The following is a 10,542-nucleotide window of genomic DNA, read 5'->3' on the forward strand; positions in this document are numbered from 1 at the left end:
TCGGCCTTCGATGGAATGAAACCGAGTGCCTCCAACTTCTTGCACAGCCTCGCATACCAGGCTCACGGCACTTGCTTCAACCCATAGAGGGCCTTGTCTAGCTTGTAGACATAGTTGGGATGAGATTTATCTGCATAACCCGGTGGCTGTTGCATATAGAGCCTCGCATACCAGGCTCACGGCACTTGCTTCAACCCATAGAGGGCCTTGTCTAGCTTGTAGACATAGTTGGGATGAGATTTATCTGCATAACCCGGTGGCTGTTGCATATAGACCACTTCCTCCAATACTCCATGAAGAAACGCATTTTATACATCAAGTTGACGAAGAGACCAACCTCTTGAGACTGCAATTGACAAGATGAGTCATATAGTTGCAGCCTTAACCGCTGGGCTGAAAGTATCTTCATAATCTATCCCATAACGTGGTTTCTAACCCTTTGCAATAAGACGTGCCTTGTATTGATCAATCGTGCCATCAGCCTTGCGCTTGATCTTGTAGACCCACTTGCAGCCAATAATATTTTTGCCCTCGGGAGGAGGTACAGGATGCCATGTCTTGTTTTGCAACAATGCTTGGTGCTCACTGTCCATGGCCGTGACCCAATTTCAATCACTAAGCGCCTCACCAAGTGTTGAGGGTTCATCTACAGAAGATGTAGCAAGCATGCACCAGCGAACCATACCATCAGTGTAGGATTTCGGCTTGCGTATACCTTGTTGAAGCCGTGTTGTAGGTCTCTGCGTCACCGTGGCCATAGGAACACTGCCAGGAGAACCATCCGTAGTAGATCTCAGTGAAAGAATCACCTATGGATCAACGATAGTCGCCTGCCCCCCCCCCCTCGCTGGGATCTATCTGTGGAGAGGAGACACTGGGCGCTGAGGGAGGTGGAGCAGCATCGGGCGTAGAAGATCCAGATGGAGGCGGTCCCGTGGCTGAGCACGCGAAAGACAGACGGGACAACGACAGCCACTATGCTGCGCATCCCGAAGTAAATGCGTCGGCGCCAGCAGATCAGGGAACACCAGCACTAGGGAGATCCGCCTCGCATCGTGTGCTATCACTAGGCAGGGCAAACATGAAATTTCACTGTGGAGATGTCGTCTCTTGATCATTTGACGTCACGTTTCCTCCTATATCACCCAAAACACCACCTGAACTCGGCAACGCATTAGTAGGTACAGGAGAACTCAAATGCTGATCATGCAAATTTGCATCCCCAAAGCTAGTAGAAGAATTATGCAAGGCATCAGGAAGAAGGGCTAGCTCGGAGTGAAGACAGGCACCGACATTTGGGTGAAGCGAAGTGAACGAAAAAACACGTTCATCAAACACAACATCCCGCAAGATGTAGACATGCCCTTGTTTGGGATCTAGACACCTAAACCCTTTATGCAAGTTACTATATCTAAGGAACACACATTGCTTAGACCGAAAGTGAAGTTTTCAGGAATTGTAATACCTTAGATTCGGCAAAACAGCACAACCGAAGGTGCGGAGAAAACTGTAATCAGGTTGGCGACCAAGGAGATGCTCAAAGCGGGTTTCATCACTTATTACTTTGGAAGGCAGCCAATTAATAAGAAACACAGTGGTAGAAAACGTTTCATCCCAAAATTTAAGTGGTACAGATGCATGAGCAAGAAGTGAAAGCCCCATCTCAACAATGTGACGGTGCTTACGTTCTGTAGATCCATTTTGCTGATGGGCGTGAGGGCAGGAAACGTGATGAGCTATGCCTATGCGTTGGAAGAAAGAGTTCAAAGCTTGATACTCTCCCCCCCTAATTTGTCTGAATAGCTAGGATCTTGCGACCAAATTGTCGTTCAACAAGATTCTAAAAATCTCGAAAACATTGAGAAACTTCAGATTTATGATGCAATAGGTAAAGCCAAGTAAACTTGCTATGATCATCGATAAAACTGACATAATAATTATGACGCCCAATCGAGGTTGGGGTAGGTCCCCATACATCAGAAAAAATAAGGTCTATAGGACTAGTAGACACACTAGTGGTCATAGGGTAAGGCAATTGATGACTTTTGCCTTGCTGACAGGCATCACACACCCCATCATTATTTGAATCATGAAAAAAAGGAAGCTTGTGGCGACTAAGAACTTACTGGACTACACGAGTGGAAGCATGCCCTAGTCTATGATGCCACAAGGACGTAGATGGCTTGATGACACCAAGCGCTTGTTTATTTGCAGAAGACCGCAAAGGATACAGCCGTCCTTCACATCTGCCACTGAGGAGGGTTCTCTTCATCACCTGTTCCTTGATAGAAAAATGGTCGGGATGAAATTCAAGAAAAACATCATTATCTCTTGTGAGACGATTCACAGAAACAAGGCTCTTGCTAGCTTTTGGAACATGAAGGATATTATTGAGATGAAGATCACTTCTAGGGGAACGCAAAGTGCTATGACCAACATAATCAATCTCCATACCTGTCCCATTGGCTGTGTGAACCTGCTCACCGCCATCGTACTTGTCATGGACAGTTAGTTTCTCCAGCTCTTCGGTGATGTGATCAGTAGCGTCGGAGTCCATGTATCAGTTCGTATCAACACCATATGAACTAGTTAGCGAGGAAGCGCTTTTCTGTGGAGGCCCTATGAAAGAGGCATCAAACCTCTTGCAGCAACGTAGGACAGTATGTCCTTCCTTGCCGCAGAGCTGGCAGACAATGCCTGAAGACGCGACTCCCTAGGTACGACCGCCACCATGGCCACCACGGGCCATGGCCAAAACTGCCACGGCCTCCACCGCTGCCGCGGCCTCCACCACAAGGATTGTTGTTGTTGCCACCGTGGCCTCCTTTGGCAGCCATGTTGGCCGAGGACTAATTCCCCCCACCATGGAGTTCCATGCGTTGCTCAAAGGAGACGAGTTGCGTGTAGTGTTCTCCCACAGATATGGGTTCCACACATGACGCTACCACCGACACCACCGGATTGAATTCAAGATCCAACCCAGTTAAGATGTAGGACACAAGCTCTTCATCTTCTAGCTTTCACCCGGCAGATGCCATCTCATCTGCTAATGACTTCATCTTGGCAAAAACTCGTTGATGGAAGAGGAGCATTTGGAAGTTGTGGCAAGCGCCATTCTGGTGCTGATGACGCGCGTCCATGACTGGGATGCAAACATCCCTTCTATGGCGGCCCAAGCCGCCAACACGGTCTCCGTAGTGGAGACCTGGCCGAGGATCGAGAGAGAGAGAGAGAGAGGTCAGCAAGTAGCTCAGAACTTGCTAGTCCTTCGCCATCCATGTTTTGAACTCAGGGTTCGGCATGGGTGGCTCCTTCTTGTCATCGCCTTTTGGGGGCAGGAACACCTCCGGTGGTTTCACCATCGTATGGATGAAGCTTGCGACCTGGGCACCCCTCAGCACAGAGAGAATTTGCGCCCTCCACACCTGATGATTGTTGTGAGCCAACTTCTCGGTCACCGGAGAAAGCCGAGAGAGGTAGCAGCAGACGCTGCGGAAGAGGATTGTAGCGCCATTCTTGAGTTTCGGTAGGAATGATGCTCTGATTACCATGTGAAAGTGGCGAGAACAAAATGCCCTCCCAGGGATCTCGGTTGCGTATTATATTGAGCACGGGAACAGCCCCTGGCGTGGCTTGTACATCAAGTAGAAGATACAACAAACTCAGGATAAGATCTATCCTAAACTGCCTTAGGCTACAAGCTAGGAACTCCCCTACACGTTAGGGCCCCTAGCCAAACAACCGAAACAACCTAATCATCTAACAAGCAGCACTAGTACAAAAACGAGTTGTACTTCCGGTTGGGAAACCCCTTCAGTCCCGGTTTCTCAACCGGGAGCATGAATGCGGGACTAAAGGGCCCCTCCTTTAGTCCCGGTTTCTCGCCCAAGACTAAAGGTCCACCTTTAGTCCCGGTTGGTAATACCAACCGGGACTAAATAGGCCTCCTGGCCTAGCCACGTGGGCCTGGCCATGCGGGACTAAAGGGCTCCTTCTTTTTTTTTGTTTCTATTTTCAATTGATGATTCGTTTTGGTTTTCGAATAGGTTTTTGAATACGCATTCTACGCTGCTAATAATATACATATTGTACACGCTTATAATGTTCGAACATTTTGTACAAACTAAAGTATAAAACTAACGTATATATTACATGCATATACATATAGTGTACGTTATTTTATGTACATATAATATGTATATATATATTACAAATAAAGCTTGCATTGTATATTCTATCATATCCTTGGGATAACAAATTCACTCCATCTGGTTTGGCTTCCATGTTTCATTCACGTCATTGTAGAACTCGTCGGCGGGGTTTAAGACCTGGTCATTAAGAAATCCTGCTATGGTCTCTTGAATTGCTTTCAGTTGGTCAAGTCGTATTACTTTTTCCTTCAACCATAGAGTCTTCAATAAAAGTTAAAGGAAAAGTATTAATATATATATATATATATATATATATATATATATATATATATATATATATGTTGGTCACATGATTACTTATATATATGAGCAATAAAAGAAATTGTAAATTGTAAATATATGAATATATTTATATAACGTACATTGAGGATCTCTTCAGGAGTTCTTTTTGCGTATGCCATGATGAACTCGCAAACATAGTATCCGTAGTAGTTGTTCCCCTGTTCTTGCCTCAGAACCCACTTTTACGAGAAAAAAGATTCGGTGATTTGAAAGCATGCATGGTGTACTTACTTTGTGTGCGATTACATCTAGTGGCGCTTTGCGATGTTTCATGTGGTGTTCCTCAATGAAACTTTTCCAAACACTGCGCCCAATAAAATAAAATTTTAATTTGGCCTTTAATAATTGTTGTAGTTAAGAGATCAGGGTATATATAGTTGCTAGAGAGACCAAATTACCCTTGGATAATATCTATCATGTCTTGGTACTCTGTTTGCTCTTTTCTTAACGAGTCTAAGATGCTCAACTGACTATTGGCCATATCGATGACCATCAATATCCAGTGTTTGCTGCATATGTTTTTATACACAAATATGATCGACATTAACTAGAGTCAACATATATATATATGGGAGATAGCTTAGCTAGTAAGCAAATAATTGAACAAATATCCATATGATCGACATTAATTATTTAACACTCACTTGAAGTTGTAGGGGAAGAGTATGTCCTTGTTTTGTTGGTTCACTAAGAACCTCATGAGATTTTTCTTGAGTTCAGCTTTCCATTGAGGCGGGGGATTAGGGTGTTTGAATACGACATTTGGATCAACGAAACCAACATCATTATCCTTTCTCTTTCTGAGTTCTGTCATCTCATATCTGCATATATAAAAATATAGTGTGAGGATATATAATTTATATATATACATGTAGCTTTATATATATACACTTTAATAGTAGAAAATAATCACACTTACAGACAATAGCAGCTAATGAGACTTTTGTCGAGAGAGTCCAGGTGGCATAGTTGGTGTAATTCTAAAACTCGACATATATAACGTCATCGCCATGGAAGTAATGTTGGTTTCTAACTCTGACAGAAACAAAGTTCTCTCCCCGTTCATACACCGCCATGTACCACTTGTTTAGCAGGTACATTTACGTACCCAGTTCAGCTAAGGCCTTAGGGTTGTATAGACTCTTTCTATGTTCAAATTTCTTCCAAGGATCCACTTTCGGAGCAGATGGTCCTTCAGCGAGCACTTGGGCAAGGTCCAAGAGGGGGGACTGATTGTTGCGATTGTTATCCAAGTTATGCAACACCTTTCTCTGCCCTAGTCTTTTTCTGCGCCGCCTCAAATGACTTGGTGAGAGAGCGGTCGTAGTCCGATTTTGGCAGGGTCTTTTGAGATTTCCGCTTTTTCTGGTCCACCTTCTTTCTTAGAAGATCTGGAGGTAGGTAGAAGTACAGTTTCTCTAGGTTCTCCCTCGCATCTCGTTGCTTTCTTACTTTTTTTAAGAAACTGTTCACATCTTTTTGTACTGCAGCATTTAATTCCTTTTCATTTTTCTCGTAAGACAATTTTTAGGGAATAACTGGATTAGAGGAGACTTTCTTCTTTGCCGGCTAGTGGGCCAACGACTTCGTTTGCGGGGCAGACCTCTTAGGAGCTGGCTGCTTCTTGGTCATCAAGGGAGGCGGGGCAGCCGTTGGAGACCTCCTTGGAGGTGTTGGAGACCTCCTTGGAGGCGGCGGTGTTGCCACCTGATTGCCCAGAGCACTATGATGATCTGGAGATTGAATAATTGGACTTAGGTTGGCGGAGGCCCTGCTGTGTGAGTACAAAAAACAATAATTAGGTATAAGAAATTGTTATTATTAATCATGCATGTCAATAGAAAATTAGTGAAAAAATTGTTTCGTTCACTTTTGTCCGCACCTATTGTCTGGCAGTTGAGGAAGCGGCGGTGGACTAGAGACCCCGGGAATAATGATGTAGCGCTTGCATCATAGTATGAATGTCTTCTCTGCTTCTCCTAGAGTCTTCCCCCCATCACCTCCTGGAATGTCAAGAGCCAGATCACTAAAACCTTTGTTAACTCTATCCACTGAGACGCTAACATATCTAGGTGGTATTATTGCCCCATGGATTCTTGGTGCCTTGGTAGGATCTGGAGGAGAAAAAACACCGAGAGCCACCATGATTGTGGCATTCCCTTTTGGAATATGTAGCTCACATGATGTAAACGGTGCAGTGATGTCATCCACGGGGAAACGTAGCATTGCGTCATCTTGATTTGGCAACTCCGTGGAAGCGCAGCTGCTTTTCAATTGATCAGGGGGCTAATATTAATGTTGATTCCTGGATCTGATGCATGCCTTTGGGCACTCATCGCTATTTGCACTTGCTTTATGATTTCGTCCTGTATTCTAGCTTGCATGTCTTTTTCGCGCTCCTGTGCTTGAAGCAACGCCTCCCGTGACTCATGAACATATTCCTCCAACCTACTGATCCGCGCTGCTTCCTCATCCTTCCTTCTCTGCTAGCTTCTGTAGGTATCTCTGTCGTTAGGGAAACCATGGTCCCAAGAAATGTTCCGTCCTAAACCTCTCGTTCGGCCACTATGTTCAGCAGTCCCGATGGCATATGTCAGTTCATCCTTCTCTCTATTGGGCCTGAACGGACCAATAGCTTTAGCTTGTAGAGCATAAGAAAATCTTTGTGTAGCTCTTTCAAGTTTTAGGCCATGAACCAACTTCCTGGTCTCTAGGTCCAGTCTTCCCCATGAGCGAAAAACCAATTCTTCGCACGTTTGGGCCAATTGAGTGATTCTGGTGTGATACCCTTGGCAAGAATGTCTGCTTCCATTTTTTCCCACTTGGGAATGGCAGTCGCGTAGCCACCTGATCCCATGCCATGGTGGTATACCTTCTGTCGGGTATTCTCTTGGTTCCTTCTCACCCGTTCCTCACCCTCTTCCGATGTCTTAAACTATACAAAATCATTCCAGTAGGGCCTCAACTTCACGAGCGGGCCCCTAGTATTGAAATTGGGCGTTAGGATCATCTTGACGTATTTCGTGTATAGGGAAGTCTGAAATTGTGTGGCCATCTTCTTCATAGCCCACTTTCGAACTAGCTCATTCAATTCATCATCGTTGATATCATCATAATCATCTGCTTGCAACGTGAAATGTTGAAGGATATCATCCCATATTAAATTCTTATCAAGATCAGAGACAAAACTAACATGAGGCTCGTTAATCTTTTGCTTCCATTCATGGGCACTGATTGGAAGTCTATCCCTTACAAGGCACCCACAGTGTTGCACGAATTTCCTTGCATATGGACCAAGTGGTTCGCCTGTCTCAATATTGAATTCCGATATTATGTAGCGCCCCTCCAATGGCTTTTTCGGGCCTCGAATATTTTTGCTTTTTGCCGTTGTGGTCATCGATCCAGAGGGCTACGTTTAAAAAAGAATAAATAAATATCATGTGTACACATAATAGATGATAGATATTCAAATATATATATATAATATTTAAATATATATATAAATATGTATACCTCGCCAGTATTTTCTTGGTTATCTTCAAGAGCCAGGTATTGACTCCCGTCATCTACATCATGCTGGTCACCATCGGCAAATTGAGTGCCGGTGTTGATAATATCCATCATTTCTTCATCCATGTTGTCTCTTGGGGCAGCCATCTAGCTTTTACACCACTAGATATATCTATAAAAAATAAAAACTATATCTATAAAATGGACTCTTGTAGGACGTGCCACCTCTAGGATAGTAACATTTGTAGATGACATTTGTAGGTCTGAAGTTATCAAATATACATCAAATTCTAGCTCAAAAACATGTTTAAATAAATAACCATCCGTACTAGTTGACCTTGCTTACGTGATCATCTCGGCGAGCATTTCTCCACCGGACGGCATCGTACTTGGCCATGGAAGAGCTCTGATTCTACGAGGAAGGGAACACGGTCTTCCACGACCGTTGCCGCTCTCCCTCGTAGAATCAAAGCTCCTCCTTGACGTCCGTTACCGCTCGGCAGAGAACAAGCTAGCCGAGATGAACATGGTCCGCAAGTTCAACTAGTACGGATTTTCTACAATTTTCTAACTATTTTCTAAGTTTTTCATTTCATGGAAAAATTAATTCTAAAAAATAAAAGGCATGATTTCTAAGTGGCCTGGTCGACATCGGTGAGCTCGCGGGTGGCGGCATCCGCTTGCCATCCGTACTAGTTGACCTTGCTTATGTGATCATCTCGGTGAGCATTTCTCCACCGGACGGCACCGTACTTGGCCACGGAAGAGCTCCGATTCTACGAGGAAGGGAACACGGTATTCCACGACCGTTGCCGCTCTCCCTTGTAGAATCAAAGCTCCTCCTTGATGTCCATTACCGCTCGGCAGAGAACATGCTAGCCGAGATGAACACGGTCCGCAAGTTCAACTAGTACGGATTTTCTATAATTTTTTAACTATTTTCTAAGTTTTTCATTTCATGGAAAAATTAATTCTAAAAATAAAAGGCATGATTTCTAAGTGACCTGCTCGATATCGGCGAGCTCGTGGGCGGCGGCGTCCGCTTGCCATCCGTACTAGTTGACCTTGTTTATGTGATCATCTCGGCGAGCATTTCTCCACCGGACGGCACCGTACTTAGCCATGGAAGAGCTTCGATTGTACGAGGAAGGGAACACGGTATTCCATGACCGTTGCCGCTCTCCCTCGTAGAATCAAAGCTCCTCCTTGATGTCCATTACCGCTCGGCAAAGAACATGCTAGCTGAGATGAACACGGTCCGCAAGTTCAACTAGTACGGATTTTCTACAATTTTCTAACTATTTTCTAAGTTTTTCATTTCATGGAAAAATTAATTCTAAAAAATAAAAGGCATGATTTCTAAGTGACCTGCTCGACATCGGCGAGCTCGTGGGCGGCGACGTCCGCTTGATATATATTCGTATTATACTTCATGCAATTTTTCAACTTTGTACTCCTACATCAACGGCGTAGTTTTGCATGACACGGTCTCCTATATGCCGAATTGAGTAGAAAATTTTTATAACTGTTTACCGAGTTGGTAAATAGATTTTACCAAAATACATGTGAAATTTTGGTATGGCATACCCTTTAACAAAATTCTAGATCCGCCACTGATCACTCACATACATGTACAACATGATCATCGTTATATCACACACATATATACACTGTATCCGCCACTGATTACTGAGGACGAGGAAGGAGAGGATGCTGACATATGGCACACGTGAACGATGGTGGCGAGGCTAGCGGGGCATAACGAGCTAGAGGCGAGGCCAGCGGGGCGTGATGAGCTCCAGCAAGGGAGACGATGAGCACGCGGCGATGCAGCGCGTGGAGCCAGGGACGACGCGCGAGTGACGAGGCGGTGATGATGAGGACGAGGCACTTCGGCGAGGACGAAAGATGAGTGGCTAGCCAGAGAGAGGAGGCACGCTCGTGCGGGCTGGGGACAAAGCGTGAGTGACAAGGCGGTGATGATGACGACGGAGGCGGTTCCAGATCAGATCTAGGTGAGGGGCGAGGACGACGGTGGCGGATTTGGATCTACGCGTCGCGCTCGGACGGGAGAGGCGTGAGCCGGCCGGGCCACCGGTGGAGACAGCGAGAGAGGTGCACGTGTGTGCAGGTGGTGTTGGAGGCGATGAGGAGCTGTGGCGGCGTGGTGGCTCTTGGCGAAGAACAAGAGATGATGGAGGGGGAAAGAGAGGGGGCGGTATATAGGGGGACCTTTAGTCCCAGGTGAAGCCATAGCCCGGGACTAAAGGTACTTTAGTTCCGGGTGATTGTTAGAACCAGGACTAAAAGTCTGACCTTTAGTCCTGGGTGCAGCCACTGCCCGGGAGTAAAGGGAATTTTGGTGGGCCGCGAAAACATAGCCCATCTTTAGTCCCAGGTGGTTGATTCACCCGGGAGTAAAGGTGGGCTGCGGTTTGGCTTCCCGCCAGTTTCTAGAAGTTTTTCCTTTTTTATATATTTATTTTATATAAATATGCAGAGAGTTGTTAATTGCTTATTAAATAAAATATTATCAAAA

General features: G+C 45.1%; 1 non-coding gene across 1 annotated transcript; it reads right to left on the minus strand.

Annotated features, from left to right (window-relative positions):
* Positions 1 to 2,881: 2,881 nt before the first annotated feature.
* On the minus strand, positions 2,882 to 3,020 carry LOC136484593 (small nucleolar RNA Z247). The gene has a single exon (XR_010766101.1). It is a non-coding gene; the product is annotated as a small nucleolar RNA Z247 (small nucleolar RNA).
* Between the last annotated feature and the right edge of the window lie 7,522 nt (positions 3,021 to 10,542).

Source organism: Miscanthus floridulus, chromosome 9 (assembly GCF_019320115.1).
Source record: "Miscanthus floridulus cultivar M001 chromosome 9, ASM1932011v1, whole genome shotgun sequence".
NCBI lineage: Eukaryota > Viridiplantae > Streptophyta > Magnoliopsida > Poales > Poaceae > Miscanthus > Miscanthus floridulus.